The following is a 24,010-nucleotide window of genomic DNA, read 5'->3' on the forward strand; positions in this document are numbered from 1 at the left end:
ATTCTGTCTTATTACTAAAAATAGCTTGACTCCTCAATAGGATCAAAACATATTAACAAGTATGGGTCCCAAATAAGGTGGGCATAAAAACTAACTACAAAAAAAACCAGCCAGCTGTTGTTCACAAGGTTGTTAAACTATGTTGTTCAATTATGCTGGCTAAGAAAGACTCACCCTACTTAAGGTTTTACAATCAAATCTAATCTTCCCCATTGTCCCTATTTAAAAGTTTAAAACTTGACAACAGGTACATGAAAGATTGAAAGTTGTGGTTTCTTGTAACTTTAAAGTTTTTACTGAGTCAAAATTTTAGCATTCAAGCATACCTAGAAATTAGTATGTAAAGCATTATAAAGTTAATGAATTTCACTTTTAGATTAGACCCAAAACACTAGTTGATAAATAATGTTTAATAGCAACTATATACAATAAATCAAGTATCCACTGAGCATCCACTATGTACCAGGCAATTAATCGTTTTAAAATATAAGGCATTAAGTCAATACATTATACTACATTAGGAAAGTTTTCATCTCTTCCCTCACCATCCCCCATTAAAAAAAAATATATGTACATATTCACTATTTTACAGGCCCTAGTAGCAATTTATACAACAGAAGTTGTAGTAATTAGAAGCAAAGTTTAATAATCTCGAATCTAAATTCCCAAATGATTCAAAAAATTACTTTTATGAAACAACTACTAAATAATTATCACACCTAAAAAGGTTTTGTCAATAATAAATCCTTTTGAGAATTCATCCAAATTCATTTATACAGTCTTACCACTAACTCTTTTCCCACTATTCCTCAGATGGGGAATTAGAAATTCCATAGTACCAGCAGTAACCAAACCTTCTAATATCAAGGTAAAATCCCAGTGTGAAAAAGACTTTTTGTTGGGCTTTCAAGTTTAAGGAAATCTCATAATTACTTAATTTATTTGAATTACTAACAACAAAATCCATTAAAAAGTACGCTATTACCAAGAGAACCCAAGGGCTTCTGAGTTCTACATATGTAAAGTTGACAAAAAGGAAGGATCGGGGAAGAGTAGGCAAGGCTTCCTAACAGGAAAAGATACTAAGTATTTTTAGGGTTTGTGGCCATTAGCTACTACTCTCAACTCTGTAGCTGTAGTTGGAAAACAGACACAGATGAAGGTGTAAATGAAAGCCCACAGCTGTGTTTCAATAAAATTTTATTTATCAAAATAGGGGCAAGTTTACCAACACAAAGATCTAGGGTGCGGTTTTCTTTGTTTTTTGGGGGGGCCATACCGCACATGTGTGGCATAAAGGATCTTAGTTCCCCTACCAGGGACTGAACCCACACACCCTGCAATAGAAGCGCGGACCCACTGGACTGACCACTAGGGGAGTCCTAGAATGCAGTATTAAAACCATGTTCAAATATGGGTTTATTTCCATTTTAACTTTGCCTCAGCTTAAATTAAAAAAATAGAAAATAATAAAAGGTTGAAGTAAAATAATAATCAAGATTTTAATAATAAACTTCACATACACCTAATCATGTTGATTTATTTTTGTACTGCTTTGAGCCTCACTAAAACCCTCTATATTTTTATAGGCTGACTCAGTTACTCAAAATTTCTAAAGTCATTTAAAATTTAAAAACAAATATGTAAATTGAGTAAAACTTACTAAATGCTTCCACCAGCATCTATTTCGCTGTACAGGCCCCTTAGATAATTCAGCCTCACGATTCACATTTCTGCAGAAAGCAAAAAGAATATAATTGTATGTACAGAAAAAGACAAAAACAGATTTAGAAACTTCAACACCATATCAGGATCACTCTCCAGAAGACCAAGACATATAGGTATTTATAAACACAATCCAAGCAGAAGATCAAAAGTTCTAATCCAGAGGATCTTAAATTTGGCTGTTCAGAGGGCTCACCTGTAGAATAAGTTACTATAAAATCACATGTTAAGTCTCAGTCCCCAAAAACCTCCTAGGTAAAAATTTCAGCTCCCTAACAGGCAGTCATGGTTGCAAAATAGCTGTTTAACAAAGCCAACACTACTCCTTAACAGTACAGAATTATTTTATCTTCTGGTTCTTCATCAAATCAGCTTTCAAGCCTTCTAAGGGAAAACTTCCATTACCAACCTGGCAAGGCCATGTTTCTCACTCTTCAATATTACTACCTTATTTCATATTATCATGTACTTCAATCAACACTATTCTAATAGGATAGAAACCTTAAACATAATTCCAAACTTTTTTTTTTTTTACTACTAGTTATACTGACCTACTCAACACTAACCCCTTCTAAAATATGTGCTTGATAAAATTATCATATCCATACTTTCATGTTTCCTGTATCTCAAATTAATTTTTGAGAATACAGCTATATATAAACTTTTTTCAATCAGTCCTGTGCCAAAGTATGATTATAATAATCAGAATAATAGATAGACCTGCCCAAAAAGCTTTGGTTAAAAGTTCAATATTAGAGTGTATCAACTTAAGGATTTTTAGAAAGCAAAGAAGTTTAGGATTTAAGCTACAACTAAGCTACCTAAATGCTTTTCCACAACCAAGGTTTCCAATTTTCAAATTATGAAGCAAGTTCCTGATTATATTACCAAATCTAAATTCCTTTGTTTTGACTAGTCATAACCAAGAAATATTACAAACATCTGTTTCAAAATTTCTTTTAAGAGCAAGGTGCTTAAAATTCTTCCCAACAACTTAATAAAATGAAGCAATTTACAAGAAACACAGCATTATTCATTTTTAAGGTTCCAAGTTTAATCTGACCTTATAAAGAAGATGGTTACACCGAACAAAGACAAATCCTAAATCAACCAAGTAAAATAAATTGATTTAATCCCTTAGAAAAGGGCAGAAATGACTTAAGGAATATCGGTGAAAGAAACATCTGAGGGAGACTGCTAGCCCCACATATAAACTATTCCCCAACTCCCAAGGACCGGGGGCACAGTTCTTGAGGCACTAGCCTGCTGTGTCTTTCTTCCCTTTGCCTGGCAAAGAAAAATAAAGCCATCTCTCTCTTCCTCCAAAGAAAAAAAAGAGAAGAAAAGAGACATCTGAGGGAAATCCATCATGTTAGTCTGATAACACGCTTATAAAAAAGCTACCTACCAGTACAAGTATGTGGCTCAGGGTGCTCACCCCACTGAAACCAGAAGAGGACTTGGATCATGCTTTGCACCACCACAATAATTACTGACACCAATGTAATCTACCATTCAATCTCCTTCCCAAAAATTGACAAAGTAGCACTCTGCCTTCCTTTTAAGGAGGGTAAGCCAAGTTCACCTTAAGCAAACTACAAAAATTGATAATTTTGCTCATACTCCTATCCATCTTTAATATTTTACAGTATGAAGGATCCTCATTTAATATGAAATTATAGCTATAATACAAAAAATTTTGATCGCTGGTCATTTAATAAAAGGCAAAGACGGCTTTAGTCAAGTCTTATCATTACTAACCCATTTGTGCTTTTCTTAGATTTGATTGTCACCTTTTAAAGTCCTTAAAACAATTTTTACATTTTAATTAAGAATAAAATCTGAGAACACTGTGAAATATTTAAGAAACCATGTACAAAATTAAGGTACTAGTAATAAAGTTATTAAGTCATAAGAAAACTCTGTCACAACTCATAAACCATTAAAGTTAAGCAAAATATTTAGCTTGATAAGTCCATTAAAATGATTCTGACTGCTATGTAATACACATTAAGGATATAAATGCTTGTTTGGAAAATACTCAATTTCAAATAAATAGTATAGTTTCAAAAAACAAAGGACTGTTTTCCAAAACACTGGATTATCTAGCTTTACACAATGTATAAATCAGATTGTTGTAGGAAACATGCTACTTGAAAGTTAAGTAAATAATCAAATCACATAGTTTTTTATTTATAAAGTTCAGAATACCTTTGAATTTAAATTATAATGGTTAACTATATTCAGAAATAACAGTCAATTTGAAAATTAAAAGTGTATTGACCTGCTCAATCTGGAAGGGAAAGGCAGCAGGTAAGATGGGGATATTTATCTTTGCAATACAGATTTCTTAAGGGAAATTATATAGTTTATGTCAAACATGTAAGCTATAAATCATTTATAATCATGATGGTCAGCTGCAAACATTACATTAAATACACTAATCATTTAATAAAATAATTATTAGGAAAAAAACTGGAAACAATGCTTTCATTGTAGCACTCTAAATCTTTATTTTTTAAAGACAATTTCACACCCTAACTGCTTTTTAAGATCAACTTTCCATTATGCCTACATTTATACTATTTATTAACAAAAATTAGGAAAGTCAGGTACACTAACGGCACTCAGGTCTCGAGTTATTCATATAACTTCAAAACAGAAATAACATCCATGATTTGCAATGCAAAAATTACAAAAACTACTCTCCAGTTTAAGAGAATCAGACATTTTACTATTGTTTTTACTGCACAAGTTAAGAGCGAAAAAGTATCTTAAGAGATTGGAAACTCCAAATACTTTATACAAATTAGGAGACTAAGGTCCACAGTGAATAAAATGTCAAGATTACAGGGCTAATTTACATTAGAAGCTGAGTCTCCTGACTGCTGCATCACAGTTCTATTTTCCACTCTATTACACACCTCTCATTAATGCAGAAAATGAAGATGTCCTCAAATTATATTTTTCCCCTTATGCCTCTCAACAAAGAAGAAAATCAGAGGAGAAAAGGTAAATAAATTGGTTGTCCAGAGTTCAAATTTTTAAATAATCATGAAACTGTGAAAAACAGTAAACTAAACTTGAAAGAAAATATATATTCCAAATTACCTATTTCACACAATCTAACCTCTAATTATTATGTCGTAGTTCATGAAAACCTTTTAACTATGGGCATGGCACTCCAGTGAATTTTTAAACATAGTAACAAATGCAATGCAACCCAATCACCAACTTGATCAGATGATTTTACTGATTCAAGAACTCAAAATGCTAAAATAAAAAACAAGTTTTTAAGTATTTATCACTTCGGTTCTTAAGCAGAAAATAGTAGTAAACTAAATAATTCATTTATGAAATATAGTAACTTAAAATAATACTATCTTCAGTTATACTTGCCCTCATGTGTCCATTATTTTTGTCCACCAAAAATATTGCCAATTTTACAAGCTTGGCTCAGCTGCAGATTTCAAAACACTGACTGTAAGTATCATCATGAAGGTCAAAGTACATGCAGATCTTTTTAAACGCTGACTTATAATCCTTTATCTTGCTGGTGATAAAAGGAAAACTGTACTCCATTACATTAATTTAGGAGTTACTATATCATTTATTTTTATAATTATTAATACTGGACTAAAAAAATAAAAATCTTCATTTACGTTTCTGATCTTTAACCATTCATTTTTTATTTTATGGATTCAAATTACACCTTTGGTAGGCCATTATAAATTAATATTAAATTTGGTAGGCCATTATCAATTTATATGTAAACTTACGTTAAACTTCACACACATTTGTGTCTTAAGAGGCCCAATTCTCAAATTTTTAACAGTGTCTAACCACATCTGAATGCCAACCTAATATCCTATCATTCACAAAGAGGAATATCTAACCTTGGCATTTGTGTTAAAGAACCTTGGGATGAAAGGTGTTTTGATGTTTTATATATATTACATCTTTACAACATTATTGTTAAAGGTCTAGCATTTGGTTTCCTTTTGTGCACTATAATAAATAAATCTGATCAAACTGCAAAAAGACTGAAAAGCAAAAATTAAGCTAAAGCAAAAGCAACAAAAATATTACCTTTACCACCTATTTGAATCAATAGAATAAGTCAACAACAGTGATAAATTGTCTACAAAAATTATAAGGACAAAGCTAAATCTGCCCTTATATTAATCAACTGGTTATTTGGATATTCTTAAAATTTCCCAAGATATCTCATTATATTACATATTTCCTCTGGTAAATCCCTTGCTAATATCACTTGACAATTCCCACATTCAGTATTAAGAGTAAGAAATAATTCCTGAAAATTCTGTACATATTTTTTTCATTCATGTATCTAATTTTAAGATGTCAAAATACCATATACATATTGAAATTATTTCCTCCTTTTATGCTTTAAAAAAGCAAAGCTACAGATTAAGTTCTGTTTAGTCACATTATTCTAGTTTCCTGTAAGATAACTTATTTTTGTACCTGTTTGGAAAAAGACTCATATAAATAGATAAAATGAATATTTTAAATCCACTAAATAACTAGAATACGAAGGGGTCTATTTAGTTTTTGAAATATAGTTCTTTTAAGATAAATCATAAGATCTGCAAATACAAAATTCTAGGCCATTTCTAAAACGTAATCTGTATCACCAAAAAAATGGCTAAGGAATGTACATTTCAGATTGTAAAGATAGGTGATTCTGACGACTCAACTACTGATTTAACCACAATTCTAAAGCACCATTAAATTGAAAAGTACTGAATGTCTCACTGCTGATATAAATTACATGTATCAACTGTTTTAACTGCTCTGATATAAAGAAAAGAATTTAATGGGCTTTGCTCATCCCTTTTTCAAGATAAAGTCTACAACTTATGTCGCATTGACAACCTTTAGTGATGTTCTCCTACCCAAATGTTGGTAGCTGTTAAATTTCAGATGTTGGGTAAAAACATTTACTTACTTGCTATATAAAATACAGGCTATCGAAAGATTTCCTTTATCCTCAAGGATAAAATTCCACGGTCTCAGTCTTCAAAATGGCATACCTTTGGGGAGAAAAAAACAATATCCTAAACAATTTATTAATGGAACCAATAATAGCTAAGTAGGAATAAGTGTTTTAAAACTTCTTATTACATAAAACGAACTAAAATCTACACTCACAAAAACTGATTTTTAAAACATTCTTCCCTAAAATCTATTAGTATGAATAATAACTAGCTTAAATTTTCTAATAAATTTCTTTAAATATTTAAAAGATAAAAATTGTTTGCACAGTATATTAGATAGCAAGAAAGAAAAACTGTATCTTTGGTTTATGGTTTTCCTCAAAGTATAATCAGTCTTTTCTTGTTCCCAAAATTAAACAAAGGCTTAAAGGACCTTCAGTATTTTAAACTATTCAAAAGGCACATTAAGTTACAATGGCTATGCAGATATCCTTTCCAGTCAGTGGAAAGATTTAAAGATTCTGTAAAATTATTTCAGATATTTACCCACTCAAAATCACTATTTGCTAAAATTATCAAAGAACAAAATAAAAACCTATTAAGCTTACTTTTACGTCAAAGTATTAAAAATTTACCCACTCTTACCTCAAATAAAAGAGCTGTATTTGTTCAGAACATCATCAACCAAATTTAATTTTAATCTTGTAAGTTACCTTTAAAAAAAAAAGGAAGATGATATCAATGTTTTGATTTTTAAACACTTCTTGGCCAAAGTTTCAGTGTGATGAAACAATGAGAAAATATTCCAGAGACACGATCATTGGACAAATTCAAGAGATGGCTGGCTCATAGACATGCTACCTGTACACTTAAGGTTGCAGTTATTTATCTTAATATCTATCAGTCTTTGTTTTCCTCATCCTTTGGTTGCACGGACAAACACTAGATTAAGGCATTAAGATTAAAAAGAGATAGAAAAAAACTCACAACTTTGGACAGATTTAAGATTATGACCTTGTTTTCATTTTTATTTTTCTTTTGATGCCAGGCAATACACAAAAACAAAGGAAAAGTTTACCATTTTTAAAGACGGAAATCATCGTAAAATTTTTTTACCGTCTAGAAATACCCTTTACAATCATGAGCAATTAAAAATTAACTCCTGCAGGAGAAATTAGTGAAGTTAAAGTGGCCACTGGTTACTTTAAATTTTTAAACCACAAGTTATTTGATCTCACCAATTGGGGTATTAGCTTTGTCTTTAACGCAAATCTAAAACATGCAGTATCTATGACCTTTATTCAATTTCAAACTGGGGTCTAGAACATTTTCAGTCTCTCCCTTCCCCCATTTCTCATATAAAAAGATCTTAGGTTAAACTGCTGGCGATTATTTTGCATTTTGCTATTCAAAGAAGATTCTGAAAAACTAGACTGAGGATATTAATTTAAAACGACTTGCAGTGTTCAAAAACTTCAAAAATGCTGATTTGAAAAAGCAAAATTGTTACTTAAACAAGAGAGTCTGTAAAATCAAGATATGCGCAACTGATGTAACGTGTAGCGCTATATGAAAGCTATTCAGAAAATAAAACAATTTCACTGACAAAAATACCCTCAGAAACACAGTCCATTACACCAGTACCTCTGATTTTATAAGTACTACGTAAATCTGCCCAACACTATTTTTACGTGGATCTGCACCTCTACAACGCAAGAGCTACCGCAGGATCAAGACAAAAATATTCTAAAATACACAAAGGTTTGTGCATTTGCGGTTTGTTCTTCAAATCACTAAACTCAAATTCCCTCTCGGACAATTTTTTAAATTCCTAGACTATACAGAGGACTCGGTAAATTTTTTAAAAACCAAAATACACTATTAAAATACTGTTCCGTTTTGAACATATCTGGATTTTTATGCATGCAACAAATGCAACAAATATGGCTCCTCTTCATCGCCCATTACCGAGCAGTCCTACTTTAATATTTACACTACGAGAAAGTAACTTCACAAAGAGATTTAGTGTCAGAATATTCCTTTGTAAAAGTTTCGTCGACCATGGCTTGTGATAATATACATTATTTTCAAAATAATCAAATGATGAACTTAAACTTTTAAAAGTCTAAGAACTGACCCAAGTACGGTCTAACATTCAGGTGTGTAAGTTACAGATAACGGCTCCTGATGACCTTTTTAAAAGTAGCCAACAGATTTAATCATTGTTCAAACATCAGAATGTCAAATATTCTTGGCGTAATTACTCAGTAAAATAAACTACTTTAATCAAACGTCATCGTCTAGCACCGTAATTAAAATCTATTTCCATTAAACAGCCTTGACGACAGAGTAAACTTGCCCTCACAATTTTTGAAATACCAGAAGCACTCCTCCAACTTGCATTTTTAAAAGACAACCTTAACATCAATAAAGGTTTGAACATGCAGCAAGAACCTTCTCATCTGTAACACTGCAGCCGTTTTCAAAATCGGCTTTGAAAGAGTTAAAAGCCAACACCCAAAAGAAAAAAAAAAACAAGTTTTATTTTTGTTGAAACGTAGTCAGGCTTCCATTGTTCTTTTAAATTCGACCAAGAAGATGAATTCCCACCTCACCGGAAAAGAGTTAAAAAGCTCCCCCGCTGGAGAACCTGAAGGGGATTTTTTTTTTTTACCCTTAATATCAAAATAACTCACCAGGACAGAAAGGGGCTCTCCTCGCGCAGTCCCCTTCAGGCTCCCGCCCGCGGTCACCGCCGCCGCCCCTTTCCCGGCGGGGCCAGTTCTGGCAGCGAGGCCGCCCCCCGCCCGCCGCGGGGTCTGCAGCGGGGCCCCGCGCCCCCCAGCCCCGGGCCCCCGGCGCTTCCCCGCCCGGAGAGCCAGCGAGCGGCGCCCGTGGGGCTGTTGGGGGAGCGCCGGCCGGCGAGGCCCGGCCCGCCGCCCCCTCCTGCTCGCGCGCTCAAGGACATTTTGCTTTTCCTCCCAAGGACAAAGGACAATAAAAGGAGCCGGGGAGCCACTCACCGGGTCCGAGCGCCGCGGTCGGCACCTCCCGGTCGCCCGCACCCGAGTCCCGCGCCGGGCCGCCCGCCTGAGCCTCCCGCCCGTACCGGGTCGAGCCGCCGGGGCCCCGGGGAGCCTCCGCGGCCGCTGCCGCAGCAGCGCTTTCCGCGTCGTGGGCCCGGCCGCCCCGGGCACCTCTGCCGCGGGCTCAGACCGCGGCGCGCGGCCCGCCTCGCCCCAGCCGCGGCCGCTTCGCTCCCGCGGGCCTGCGGGCGGCCCAGGAGCAGCTCCCCGCCGGCCGGCGGGCCCCGCGGCCGCGGCGGAACGCCTGACAGCTCGGGGTGCTGCTGCCTCTCCGGCCATCTTGTGCCGTGTGTGTGTGGTGTCTCTCTCCCGTCTCCTCTCTCGGCTTTACTCCCTCCTCCTCCTCCCCCCGCCCCACACACCACACAACATGGCCTCTTCGCTGCGGCGGCGGCTGCTGCGGCGGCAGTAGCTCCGCCGCGTTCCTGCCCGCTCCCCTCCCCCACCCTCCCCACCTCCCGCCCGCAGCCCCAGGTCTCAGTACGCATGCGCGCCACCGCCCGCCCGCCGCGGCCATTGGTTCTGCGAGCTTCCTTCCACCCCTTCCCGGGAGCGGCCTCACGCACGCTCGCGTGCGTCTTCCTCCCGCCTAACAACAATCACTTAGATACCATTGGCTAATTCTGACCCCACCCCTTCAGTGGCCTCCCCGCGGATAGGCTGGTCTTAATGCCATTCACCTCCCGTAGGTGTTTCTGGTTTTCTTGAGGGGTCCCAGCTGGCGATTGGCTGGTGATGGAACCTTTAGGTTTGGAGCTGGGCTGTTGCTCTGCACCCCGCAGTGCGGACCCCTGGGGAAGACTGGGGGTTCATGGCACGGGGTGGGCCAGGCCAGTATTGTTAATACAGAGTGCTAGAAGTAAGGGCTTCGCCCCTGGAAGAAGCTCGGAATTCGGTGTCTTTGACTTCTGATTTTTGTCTTTTTTTAGAAAATGGAAAAAATGATTGACAGGATGACGAGCAAGCAAGATGCAGGTTCATAGCCCTTGGGCAAGCAGCCATATCTCCTCGGCTATAGAACTCAAGATTTTTCTTCTAAAGAACCATTCCATCCCTAAGGGTCACAGAGTTAGGGCCAGTGATTTTACAACCAACGCATCCCCCTCGTCCAGTATCCGAATTGAGATGGCATTTATTTGAGGGTTTGTAAGCTTCTTGTTGCGCGTTTGTGAAAAGCAGCCTATTTGTATGTCCGGTGTCTCTCGGCCTTATGAATCAGTATCTCATAATCCTGGTTGGGCCAGATTCCACCCTTTAGGGAGTGTTTGTTAAAGGGATAGTTTGAACCTGAACAATCATAGTCTGCCTGCCAATCACCTTCTCCCAGAGAATTAGGCAAAACAAGCTTCACTTCCTTAAGCAAATCTCACCTTTTTTGTTTGTTTGAAGTAGGAAGAAGTAATGAAAACAAAACAATCTGGAAGCAACTCTTGGCAGACCAAGGAATAACTGAAAACCTAAACCTTCCTGAAATGGATGGGAAAAGAAAAAGTGGCTCGCTCCCAATGCCAGCATTTTAGAAATCTTGCTCCTTTTGGCAAAGGACCTGGGAAAAAGGAAAGGGACGCTAGATGCTCTTAGTCTTAACCGATTTATTTGAGGGAAGGAGTCTTGGGGAAAGGTGAGCAACTTTGAAATTCTCTTGAGACCCTGTTCTTGGATTACAATCGGAGAATATTGAATACTCATGAGACCTGGGAACTAGGTCTGGCCCCTTCTTTTAAAAATGACACAGCTGTTAATTAACTTGATTCAATATGACATCAGCTACTTAGGGCAGAACTAGGACTAGAACCCAAGTCTCCTGACTCATAGATCTTGGGTTCCTTCTATGCAAACTGGCCATCCTCTTTAGCAATATAATTTGAGATCCAAGTGGACACACAAAAAGAATGCTTTCTTAATTGAAATTTAACTCTCTCCATTTAATTTCCAAGAGGATTCCATTACACAATGTAGCTTGGAATGTTGTAGACCTGCAACAGGCTGTTTTCCCTGAAACAGCCCCACCCTGAACCCTTTTTCCTCACTCTTCTTGGTATGTTCTTGCTATGCTATTGTTCACTCCCTCTTTTCCCCTCCTACCACCACCTGAACTCCAGCTATGATTCTTCTTGTCCAGGTTCCTCACCGAGTACTCCTGTGCCAGGAAAACTGGCCTGAACAAGTGTTTATTAAAAATAGGTATAGCCGGAAAACATTGAGTTAGCTAGGCACCAGGCATTGTTCTAAGCCCTCATTGGAGGTTAACTCAGGTGACCACACAGCACCCCTTCGAGAGACTATTATTATCTCTGTATATTATCTCTATTAGGAAACTGAGGCACAAGGAGTTTAACATGCCCAGGTTCACACTGCTAAGAAGTGTTAGAACCAGGATTAAGCCCAGTAGTCTGACTCCAGACCCGTTCCTTTCTGCCTCTCCCAGTTTTTTTTTTTTTTTTTTTTTTTTGAAGACTGCCCCCTTGCCAGATAGGTTCACTTGAATCTCCTGTTGTGGGGAGCTGTCTAATTTGCCAGCTGCTCCCTCCCCTACTTCACTGAAGTTTTCCACTTTCAGAATCAGGCCTCCCTCCAATTGGGGAGTGTCAGATCCATTCTAACTTAATCCCCAGAGCTGGGCTCCACCCCGTTACTGTCAGTCTCCTGGCATGCCACCCAGGAACCATCTAGCTCTCTTGTTTTATTCCTTGTTTGATTGTGGAACCCCACAGTTCAACTATGGAGTGACTCCCTTTTAAGAAGATACGCCTTGGGCTTCCCTGGTGGCACAGTGCTTAAGAATCCACCTACCCCTGCAGGGGACACAGGTTCGAGCCCTGGGCCGGGAAGACTCCACATGCCACGGAGCAACTAAGCCTATGCACTACAACTACTGAGCCTGCACTCTAGAGCCCATGAGCCACAACTACTGAGCCCACATGCCGCAACTACTGAAGCCTGCATGCCTAGAGTCTGTGCTCCGCAACAAGAGAATCCACCACATTGAGCAGCCGTTGCGCTGCAACGAAGAGTAGCTTCCACTCTCCACAATGAGAGAAAGCCCGTGCGCAGCAACAAAGACCCAACGCAGCCAAAAATTAAATAAATAAATAATAAAATACATCTTAAAAAAAAAAAAAGATACACCTTGGGTGGCTTACACAAAACAGCTTTCTTCTCCCAAGCTTACATCCCACACAACGTCTTCTTAGAGAACACCCTTATCTGCCACATTGAAACTTTTTTCCCTATCATTGTTTCTTCTGTCATATCTACACCATGTCTTTAGCCATCCTCATTAAAGCTAGACCAACTCTGTCCTACATTAAAAGCACCTGACACCTGGCGGACCACATTCTACCTCCACCACAGTTCCTTTCCATGGTAAGTGATCTGCCAATGAACCGAGAGGAGATCCCTCCCTTCTCCAGTCCCCGCTGGGTCCTATTACTGCTGTCTCTTTACCAGCGCAAATGAGGAGCACAGCCCTTAGCTTTGACTTAGAGGAAAGGCCTCAGTGTATGCTCTGAGTAGTTCTGTTTTTTTTTTTTTTTTAGAATCTTTTTGATGTGAACCATCTTCAGAGTCTTCACTGAATTTGTTACAACATCGCCTCTGCTCTGTGTTTCGGCTTTTTGGCGACGAGGCACACAGGATCCCAGCTCCCCGACCAGGGATCTAAGCCTCACCTTCTGCACTGGAAGGTGAAGTCTTAACCACTGGACCACCAGGGAAGTCCCACTTTGAGTAGTTCTGTTCCTATTTAATCGTGTGCAAAAGAAAACCCGAAAGAGCCGAGAATATTTCTGGAAGGATACAAGGATCTGTTTATCCTGCTCACCTCTGAGGAGACCTCAGAGGAGGGTGGAGAATTGGGTGAGAAGGGCACTTTTCACTCTATACCCCTTTGTGACTTTTGAATTTTGAACCATGTGAATGTATTTCCTTTTTAATGAAGAAAGAAAGAAAAGAAAAAAACCTAACCTCAATCTCCTAAGCTAAACGCTGACACTATTAGAAAGGTACCTTAAAAAAAATATTGTGTATGTCACTTGCATTTGCTACACTAAACACCTGTAACTTTTTTTCTTTTTAATGAAATAAAGGTCACACAACACTCAGTACCTCCAGGGATGTGAATGGCCCTTGAAATGTCCCTGGTTGATGATAAGGATCCCTGGTACGTAAAACAGGCAGCAGCTCTCGTTGCCCACGTACCGTGGCCTCACACACTGCAGAACAGAGCTTACAGAGCTTCCCACTGTGCTCTCTGCTTCCCTGCAGCTCCCCAGGTCTGCTTCCAGTTTCCGTCCTCCTCTCCTCCCGTAGCAATTAAAGAATAGCCAGCAGGATATGCTTTCCTCCCTGTTTCCTGTCCTACGTGTCCACCTTTTCCTGGGATGAATCCCTTAGAGGGTCAGCTCAACTCATCACAGAGGCTCAGCCGAACCCCAGGATGACCTTGACTCAAGTCAGAGACAGTTTTCAAATACAGACCTTTCCAGATTCCTGCAGCTTTGCTCCTGCTCTTTGTAGTTTCTTGTGCTGTTCATACTCATGTGACTTACATGCAGCCTCTCTCTTATTTCCGGATACACCCTACTCCTTCTTCACACGTGGCAGTCTTTCTTTCTTTTTCCCCGGGTACATCGCAGACAAGGTTGAAACTCGTTGGCTATGCAAAATATTTCCAAACACAGTTATTGAGTTTCTTCCATGTTCCAGGTACTGTTTTAGAAGCTGTGGATGCTACGTGTACTGGGTGCCTGCTCTTGTGGAGCTTATATTCTAATGAGGCAGAAGACCATGCGTAAGAAAACACCAGGTAGTGATAAGAGCTATGATGACGGAGGCCTAATTTCAGGTTGAGTGGTCAGGGAAGGCCTCTCTGAGGAGGTGACATTTATGTTAAAACAGGAAGGACACAAAGGAAGCAGCTATATGCATATCTACACGCCAGTTCCAGGCTAAGGTGGCAGATGGTATGCATGCAACTAATTTTGCTCCCTCCCGAAACTGCACTAAACAGATTTCCTTTTCTCTTTCTTTCTTTTTCTTCCTTCCTTCCTTCCTTCCTTCCTTTACATAAACTCATAAGGAAAGGAAAACAAGAGAAAAGAGCGACACAATTTTTTTTAAATTTATTTTTAATTTTGCATTTGGTCTTTGTTGCTGCGTGCAGGCTTTCTCTAGTTGTGGCAAGCGGGAGCTACTCTTCATTGTGGTGCATGGGCTTCTCATTGTGGTGGCTTCTCTTGTTGCAGAGCATGGGCTCTAGGCACATGGGATTCAGTAGTTGTGGCACTTGGGCTCAGTAGTTGTGGCTCATGGGCTCTAGAGCCTGGTGGCACATGGGCTTAGTTGCTCCACAGCATATGGGGTCTTCGTGGACCAGGGCTTGAACCCGTGTCCCCTGCATTGGCAGGCGGATTCTTAACCACTGCGCCACTGGGAAAAGTCCCGCAGCACAATTTCAGAAGCTGGAAAATAGATGGCTGAGTGTTCACTTAAAATTTAGCAGACCTGAGAAAGCTGAGATCCAACCGGACTTACACTCAGAAGGCTCAGAAACCAAAACTGGGGACCACTGGGACTGAGGGTAGAGGGCAAGGCTAAAATAAAGAGAGCTGAGTGAAAGCAGTTTGAGAAGCAGTTAGATCCCACATCCCATCTCTGATCCTAGCAGAAGATTGGAGATTTATCCTGCAGGGAGAGTCTCTGGTCTGAAGGATGCCAGGCACACGGAGAGCATAGGTACCACGCTGGAGATGGGAGGATCCGGAGGCCAAATGCACAGCAAATGTGGCAACTCCAGTTGTCTTGCCCCATTTGGCTCTTAGAACGCTGGCAATGTAGCCCTCAACTTGTGGTAGGAGATTGGAAGACTCCTTTTGAGGAATCTACTCAGTCTGTGAGGAAGGCCCACAGGATCTTTCATGGGGTGTGGGGGTGGCCTCCTAACTCCTAACAATGGTCCAAGCAGGTTACCCTTCAGTGAAGCTCATGATCGATGTATCAGACACCTTTTGTGCACCGCTCCTAATCCTCTTGGCTTCACCTCTTATTCTACCCAAAGTTGCAGCCACTGTTCCATCAGGTTCCATACAGATTCCCAGAGCAAGTGTGATGGTTAGTGTCAGGTGTCAATTTGACAGGCCACAGGATGCCCAGGTATTAACTATTATTTCTAGGTGTGTCTGTGAGTGTATTTCTGAATGAGATTAGCATTTGAATTGGTAGACTGAGTAGAGCAGATATTGGGCTTCATCCAATCTGTGGAGAGCCTGAATAGAACAAAAAGGCAGAAGAAGAGAGAATTCACTCTCTCCGCCTTATAGTTTTTGAGCTGGGCCACTGGTCTTCTCCTACACTCAGGATGAAACTCACACCATTGGCTCTCCTGGTTCTTAGGCCTCTGGACAAGGATGAGAACTACACAACTGGCTCTTCTGGTTTCCAGTTTGCAGATGGCAGATCATGGGACTTCTCAGCATAATCACATGAGCCAATTCCTTGTAATATCTATATCTACACCTTCTCCTCCCTGAATCTTGTTTCCTGTCCCAAAGCTGCTTTGACATCTGTGTACGTCTGCAGAATCACTCAGCATCAACATTCAGGCGTGCGAACCCAGAAATTCAGGGAAGTTAACATCTGTGGGGCTAGCTTTGAGGACAAAGACTTCCTCTTTCATCCCCTGGGTGGCCAGTTCTGAGACACATTCCACAGGACTCAGTATCCCATGGAATGCAGCACCAGTCACTGCAGCAATGGCCAACTGGGTGACACAATTAACACACTGGCTTTCTCTCTGCTTTTCTCCCTCCCACTCTCCCTCATTCCTGCTTCTTTGGATCACTTCCTAAATGAACTACCTCCGTGTAATTTCTTGGGCTCTGCTTTGGGGGAAACCTTGGCTAAAACACAAGGCCCAACCCCACACTCAGAGCTTCCAAACAGCCTTTTAGTCTGTACTCTTAATCAGGAACAAATGGTTAATGCCAAACAACTAAAGAAAGCTTCTCACACGAAAGATAAGGACCCAAACCACAGGATAAGGACCAATAATAACTTGAAGGAAAAACAGACTGTGAAAGGGAAAGACATCAAAACAATAAAGTTTCTTAATCGTCGTTAGTATTTCAAAAGGAAAAGAGGTGATATTGCATCCATGAAATAAGGAAAGGATACCATATAAAGAAATAATTCAAAGAACCAAAAAGAACTCTTGGAAATCAAATACATTATGGCAGAAATGGAAAACTCAGTAGAAAGAATAATAAAATTGGAGAAAACTCACAGAAAACAAAGCATAAAGAACAGAGATGGACACTAGGAGAGAGAAATCAGAGGACAAGTCATGGAGGTTCAACATTTGAATAATAGAAACTCCAGAAAAAGAAAACAAAGATAATGAATTGGAAAGAGTCATCAACTAAATAATTGTAGAAGATTTCCCAGACTTGAAGGACACAATTTCCAGATGGAAAAGGCTGATCAAGAAACAAGACCAACAGATGAATTAGACACACACTGCGGCCCATCATTGTGAAATTCCAGAACATAGGAGGCAAAGAAAAGATTCTACAAGCTTCAAGGGGGAAAAAAGTCTATACAAAGGACCAGGAATCAACAGCTTCAGGCTTCTGAATAACATCACTGGAATCAAGAAGACAGTGAATATCTTCACAAGAAGATAGTCAACATTTTTTAAGCATCTTTATTGGAGTATAATTGCTTTACAATGTTGTGTTAGTTTCTGCTGTACAACAAAGTGAATCAGCCCTATGTATGCATATATGCCCTTCTTCTTGAGCCTCCGTCCCACCCTCCCCTTCCCACCCCTGTAGGTCATCACAAAGCAACGAGCTGAGTTCCCTGTGCTATACAGCAGCTTCCCACTAGCTATCTGTTTTACACACGGTAGTGTACATATGTCCACAAGTGTCCACAAGTCCATTCTCTACGTCTGTGTATCTACTCCTGCCCTGCCACTAGGTTCATCGAAGCAACATCTTTAAAATGCTGCGGGGAAGATGATTTTCAACTTAAAATTCTATACTAAGCCAAATCATCTAGTAAATAGGAGGATAGGAGGAAGAAAATTTTCATGCAAAATCTAAAAAAATTTTACCTCCCATGCATGCTTTCTGAAGGACCTATTGAAGAATGGATTCCACAAGGGAGCAAACCAAAAAAGAGGAAGTCATAAGATAGAGGATAGAGGAGATTTCTTGCAGAAAGCAGGCAAACAGAATCCTTGGGTGGGTGGTCCAGGAGATTCCAGGCTGTTGACTGTGCTCCAGATGGCCTCCAGTCAGAGCTGGAACAGTGTAACCCAAGAGGCAGACATGAGGATGGCTTCATGTGGATGCTGCCGGCCACTGCTCATACCCCAGTGAACCTGACCCAGATTCTAATCTGTACATGACCTACCTTGGACCATGTATTGATAAAGTTTCTCTCTCTCCTGTGAGCCTTGCCACCTAGATTGGCTGAGGACTCATTTCTTCCCCACAGATATGGTCTGCTTTGATCTACTCCTAGGTCGAGGTGAGAAGCGGATAAAAAGAGCAGCGTACTCCCCGACCGCATAACTGCCACATGTCTAACAACTGCCTCCTATACTTGTCCTACCAATCCTTCAACTGTGCTGTGCCGTGTCTTCTTCAGAGTTCACTCATGATATTGCCTAGGAGAGGTTCCGGTAAATTCCCAGGGAAGCTGCCTACAGACAGTTTTTCTTTTCTTTTCCTCTCTTTTTATACATTATCATATTTTTATTTATTTATTTATTTATTTATTTATGGCTGTGTTGGGTGTTTGTTGCTGCAGGTGGGCTTTCTCTAGTTGCAGCGAGGAGAGGAGGCTACTCTTCATTGTGTTGCACGGGCTTCTCATTGCCGTGGTTTCCCTTGTTGCAGAGCACGGACTCTAGGCACTCAGGCTTCAGTAGCTGTGGTGCAGGGGCTTAGTTGCTTCACGGCATGTGGGATCTTCCTGGCCCAGGGCTCGAACCTGTGTCCCCTGCATTGGCAGGCGGATTCTTAACCACTCTGCCACCAAGGAAGTCCCTACAGACTGTTTTCCTTGTCTTCTCCTGGGAGCCTTCATCTAACTCTGGCAGTATCCCCTGATAGCTAGGTGTGTGCTTGCAACTCAGATTTTCAAAATCAAATGATAATTGTTCGGGGAGACCTATCTAGGTGGTTTTTTTTAAAAACTATGTTTTTAAAAGGAAGAGAATGATTAACTCGAGTTAAATCAAAACTCAGGAGAATGGGCAGCATCCAGCAGGGAGGAGGCACAGTCATGAACGGGGACAGATGAGTCATCAGGATTCTCCCTATTTCTCAGCTGTGCCCTCTCCTCTGTCAGCTTCTTTCAGGAAGGCCCTTCCCACCTGATGGCAAGATGACCTCCGGGACCCAAGCCTTGTTCCTAAGCCTTCCATTCACCCCTGCACCAAAAGCTCTTAGCATTTTCAATGATTGGCTCAGCCTGTGCCACGTGCGCATCTCTGAAGCAGTGGCGGCTTCGTTGCTCCGGAGTTCTGAGATGGGCACCCCAAACCTGTGAGGGGGAAGTAAAATCGAGCCGTTATCACCAAAAGGAGGAGGAACAGATTCTGAGCAAGCAAACCAAGAGATGTCTCTATAAAAAATACTGTGCAAACACTGCCTTCCTCCCAAGTTTGTCTGGCCAAAATTGTAGGGAACAGATACCCACTGTAAGAATCTGGGTCATGTTTTTTTTTTCTGGTGGGGGGCAGTTTTTGGTAGGGGAAAGTTCATGTCTTTTTATTGTTCTGAATACCAGCTAATCTGTCCAAGGTTAGTTGTCCATGTTTATAATAACTTTTTAAAAATCTTTTTTTAATTTTTAAAAAGTTTTTATTGGAGTATAGTTGATTTACAATGTTGTATTAGTTTCAGGGATACAGCAAAGTGCGTCAGTTATGCATCTACATATATTCACTCTTTTTTTAGATTCTATTCACATATAGGTTATTACAGAGTATTGAGTAGAATTCCCTGTGCTATACAGTAGGTCCTTATTAGTTATCTATTTTATATATGGTAGCGTGTATATGTCAATCCCAATCTCCCAATTTATTCCTCCCCTGCCTTTCGCCTTGGTAACCATAAGTTTGTTTTCTACATCTGTGACTCTATTTCTGTTTTGTAAATAGGTTCATTTGTACCATTTTTTAGATTCCACATAAAAGCGATATCATATTTGATGTGAAAGAAAGGTATCTGTCTTTCTCTGTCTGACTTACTTCACTCAGTATGACAAGCTCTAGGTCCATGCAAGTCACTGCAAATGGCATTATTTCATTATTTTTAATGGCTGAGTAATATTCCATTGTATATATGTGCCACATCTTCTTTATCCATCCTTCCTTTTTTGGACATTTAGGTTGCTTCCGCATCCTTGCTATTGTAAATAGTGCTGCAATGAACATTGGAGTACACATATCTTTTCAAATTACGGTTTTCTCCAGATATCTGCCCAGGAGTGGGATTGCTGGATCATATGGTCGCTCTATTTCTAGTTTTTTCAGGAACTTCCATACTGTTCTCCATAGTGGCTGCACCAATTTCCATTCCCATATAGTAAGTTTGATAGTTTATTCACTAACATCTTTCTTGGGTCCATGGCAACATGTAAAATGTTAACTTCAGTCTCTGTATAATTTGAAATTTGACTTTCTCCCAATGCTGATGAATAGTCATTTTTTAAATTAGCCATGACTTTGAATTCTAATGAAATCTTTAGACACTCTCAGAAACATGGACATACCACATAGGCAGTTTTTCATGCAATTTTGGAGGTTCGTGGACCCCCTGCAGTCCACGCAAGCCCTTTGGGGTAAAAGTGTGTCTTTTCTCACATTTGACCTTAGCAACCAAATTCAGATTTCCATCTTGAAGCCAGACTTTTCTGGAAATGCTCTTTCCCTTTTACTCAGAAAGTCTAATTTTATCAAACTTCAAATGGGAGTGCAAAGGAATTTGTGCTTCCCAGCCAAGATAGAGTATCAGGAACCAGATTTACATACCCACCTGAAACAAATTTAAAAAAACAGACAAAATGCAAGAAAATGCAAGAGTTTTAAGACATCAGGCATCAGGTAACAAAGGACTGTGATTTTTGAGTGCAGGAAACGAATGAGATAAGCACTGCTGTTGCCCCAGTTTACTGCCTGGGTTACAACTATGGTCTCCAAGACTCAGTACGGGGAGGGGTAACCCAGGCAGAGCCCCCACCATCTCCCCGAATGGAGAAGATGGCTGGGAGCCCAGGGAGGGCAAGGTGGCTGGAATTACCAGGGCAGAGAATCAGGGGAAAGAGACCATGAGTCATAAAAGAAACAATAACCTGACTTCATAACAATTAGAAACATCTCTTCCTTGAAGCTGTTAAGAAAATGAAAAGCCACAGTTTGGGACAAAATATTTGCAAATCACATATTTCAGATAGGAATTATATGCGGACTATATAAAGAACTCTCAACAGTCAATAATAATAAGCCATACAATTTTTTAAATAGGTGAAATGTATAACGAGTTTACCAAGGAAGATATACAGATGGTAAATAAGCACATGAAAAATGCTCAGGAAGTCCAGTGGTTAGGACTCAGTGCTTTCACTGCCGGGGCCCAGGTGCAACCCCTGGTTGGGGAACTAAGATTCCCCCAAGCCATGCAGCATGGCTGAAAAAAAAAAGATGTTCAGTATCATTAGTGACTGGGGAAATCCAAACTGAAACCACAGTAAGATGCCACTATGTACATAATAGGAAATTGAGAGTTTAAAAAAACTACGCTAGCAGGGTGTAATGTACAATGTGATAAATATAATTAACACTGTTGTATGTCAGACATGAAAGTTGTTAAAACAGTAAATCCTAAGAGTTCTTATCACAAGAAAAAACCTTTTTTCTATTTCTTTAATTTTGTACCTATATGAGATGATGGATGTTTACTAAACTTATTGTGATAATCACTTTATGATGGATGAAAATAAAATCACTATGCTGTATATCTCAAACATATACAATTCTGTATGTCAGTTATATCTCAGTAAAACTGGAAGGAGAAAAGCAAAAATAAAAAAAACTCTGCCAGGTGGTGCAGATATAGAGCAACTGAAACTCTCACACTTTGCTGGCGAAAATGCCAAATGGTAAAACTACTTTGGAGAAGTTCGGCAGTTCCTTGTACAGATAAATATGCTTAGCATATGACCCTGTTCCTAGTTATTTACCCAGGTGGCATGACTTTAAAATGGAATACTACTCAGGAGCTCCCTGGTGGTCCAGTGGTTAGGAGTCCGTGCTTTCCCTGCCAAGGGCCTGGGTTCAGTCCCTGGTGGGGGAACTAAGATCCCAAAAGTCATGTGGTGCAGAAAAAAAAAAAAAAAACCTAAGCAATTTTTAATGAATAAGCTATTGATACAGGCAACAGGGTTGATCTCAATAATAAATCTGCCCGAGTAAAAGAAGCCAAACAAAAGACTACATATTATATGAGTCCATTTATATAAAACTCTAGAATATGCAAACTAATAGAAAGCAGGTCAGTGCTTTGGTTGCCTGGAGATGGGAGAAAGGATGGGGAGGGATGTAAAATAGGGACATCAAAGGACATGAGGAAACCTCCAAAGGTAATGAATATGTTTGTTATCTTTTTTATGCTGATAGTTTCGTAGATATAAATGCACATCAAAACGTATCGAATTGTATGCTTTAAATATGTGCAGCTTATCATATGTCAATTATACATCAATAAGGCTGTTTCTCTAAAAATTTCAAAAGAGTTTGTTTGCTTATTTGTTTTTTGATGGAGGATTCTGTGAAGATTGTACTCTTAAAACATTTGTTCCCATTTCATTCATTTTTTTCAACACACATGGATTTTATCCTTTGATTTTAAATAAGGTTTTAAATAGTTAACACCTGGTTCAAAATTCAAAGGGTACGAAGAGTATACGGTGAGAAATCTGCCACCTCTGTTCCCATTGCACCCAGCACTCTTCTCTGGAAGCAATTAATGTAACTAGTTTCCCCAGTGTCCCTCCAAAGATATTCCGGATTTTATTATGAGGATAACAATGCTGAGATGAATTAGCATGTGGTTGTGTTTTATCTGTTGGCTCAAAGACTGCAGGATGAAGGGCATGTTCAGTACCAGACAAACAGACAGGTAGAGCCCCTGTGGAGTCATGCCATCATGACTCTCCCTCCCCTACAGAGCTGACCATCATTCTCAAGTGTTTCTCTCCTTGACCTTCCTCCTGCATCTCACACTGACCCCTCACCTCTTGGAGCTCTTCAGACCTGGACCTTCCTCCCATGGCACTGTCCCTGTTATCTTCTGATTCAGCCATTTCTTTCTCAGCCATCGTTCACTTTCAAGTGTAAGATTGGTGCTTTGTCAGCTTTATAATGCAGCTACTCAGCCAGACTGATGGTGTCACGCTCCTGTGATCCTGTCTGGCATCTGACTGCCCCTCACCTTTGCACAGCCTCCAATGTGTGCAGTGCACACCTCCAGTGAGCACAGCGAGCTATGCTCGTTCGACAGAAACAGTTCATGCAAACTGTTCTGTTTTCTGTCTCCCAAAGTTACTAGTTTCCCTCCCTGGAATTTCTGTGGGTTACTGGCTATGTTATTCAGTACTCAGTGGGCTCTTATCATAAGTTAATATTTGTCTATTTGGGCACATGGGTCGTATTTCCCTGAGAAGACTCCACGTGGCTTGACTGGAGGCAGAGACCTTGACTTAGACTTTGTTTACCACTGCACAGTTGTAGATGCTCAAATAACAGCTGATGGAAGATTCACTCTATTAAAATACCCACCAACTGTAAATCAAATTCCATTAAATAGATTAGGAGAACTTGATACTGAATGGGCTTCAACATGATTTAGCCAAAGTAAATCATTGCAATTTAATGTACTTCTTATGTAAATATAGTTTTCCACTTATTAGAGCTCCTTAAAAGTAGGACACACCCTGTATGTCGGTGGTCAAAAATAGATCTTGCCCCGGGCACTCTGAAAGACTCTCTGGAACACAGACATGTTATGCAATAGCTCCTGACCAGCCGACCAGGAGTATCTCCATCCTGAGGACTCCTTGGGACTTTACCTGGGCTCTTATTTTCAGGGTGCAACAGTCATTCCTTGACATGTTTTCTCTTTAGTAGGTGTAGATACTAGGAAGAGAGAGTGTGGACAGAGGCGG

The 24,010-nt window shown here is 40.1% G+C and overlaps 1 long non-coding RNA gene across 1 annotated transcript; it reads left to right on the forward strand.

Moving 5' to 3' along the window:
- Positions 1-10,566: 10,566 nt before the first annotated feature.
- Positions 10,567-13,865, forward strand: LOC130844821 (uncharacterized). Its single transcript, XR_009051247.1, has 3 exons — positions 10,567-10,914; positions 11,165-11,393; positions 13,312-13,865. It is a non-coding gene; the product is annotated as an uncharacterized LOC130844821 (long non-coding RNA).
- The last annotated feature ends 10,145 nt before the right edge of the window (positions 13,866-24,010 follow it).

The sequence above is a fragment of the Hippopotamus amphibius genome, chromosome 2 (genome assembly GCF_030028045.1).
Source record: "Hippopotamus amphibius kiboko isolate mHipAmp2 chromosome 2, mHipAmp2.hap2, whole genome shotgun sequence".
In the NCBI taxonomy this organism is placed as follows: Eukaryota; Metazoa; Chordata; class Mammalia; order Artiodactyla; family Hippopotamidae; genus Hippopotamus; species Hippopotamus amphibius.